Source organism: Benincasa hispida, chromosome 10 (assembly GCF_009727055.1).
Source record: "Benincasa hispida cultivar B227 chromosome 10, ASM972705v1, whole genome shotgun sequence".
NCBI lineage: Eukaryota > Viridiplantae > Streptophyta > Magnoliopsida > Cucurbitales > Cucurbitaceae > Benincasa > Benincasa hispida.
The window spans coordinates 2,740,737-2,741,811 of NC_052358.1; positions in this window are offsets into that span (position 1 = coordinate 2,740,737).

The following is a 1,075-nucleotide window of genomic DNA, read 5'->3' on the forward strand; positions in this document are numbered from 1 at the left end:
GCTGAAACAATCTTCCCAGTCCCTACCTTAAAGATTGTTTCACTTTCTGTCAACTGTCTCCAGGAACTTGTTTCCTGTGAAATAGTACATACATGATTAGTGGCACCTGAATCAATTATCCAGATTTTATCGTTTTCCACTAAACATGCTTCGATAACAAGTAAATCATATTTATCTTGTTGTTCGAATTCAACATTCTCATAATTCATAATTTCAGATGAGACGGGAGATAGAGGACAATCCTCTGTTAAAACTCTGTTATTATAATTAACCACTAGTAATTTGTTTGTTGATTTGATTTTACTGTTATGTACATCAGAAGCAAGTATTCTAGAATTCGACATGCTGATAAATTTCAAACAAATTCTAATTAGCAAATTGTAACTAAATCCAAAATCAAGTTTTAGAAAAAAAGTAATAATGTACCCATAACCATTATTTATTTGCAATGATATTTTAGTGAGTCAGAATATGTGCTACCGTGGGGCAGTCAGATACTCCTTCACTAAAACAAACAATTTTGACCAAACACTATCCCTGGAATTACTCTTATTCCTATTGTCTTCAAAATAACTCTTATTCCTATAGTCGTTTAGTTATCGTTTTCGGTCAAGATCTTTACTAAAAACTTAGTAATTCTTGTAAGTGAGACCCGCCATTTTTAGATCTTATAGGACGATATGAATTTTCCTCCGAAATAGAAGACTGATGGGCAGAAATGCACATTATTACAGTGCTAAGTTATTAAACAATGAAGGTTTGCGTTGATAAAATATGTTAGATTGCGTCCAAAAAGCATTAAGTTCATAACATTGCGATCGTGTGCATCCATCGCATAGAAACAGTTAACTTTTGTATTTTTATGCAAAATATGCGTTGACGCAAGGCGGAAAGCTCAATCACAAGAAATCAATGGTCGAGCGCAGCATTACCGCAAGGCTTTGCGGTGATTTATGTTCGCAAACATCTACTCAAGAAGGATTACTGCATAGAGCTGGTACAACTTGTTGGGCGCATCTGGGTGAAAAGCATAATTAATCACGATGGGATAGAAAGCTGATGATAGTCGAATCCA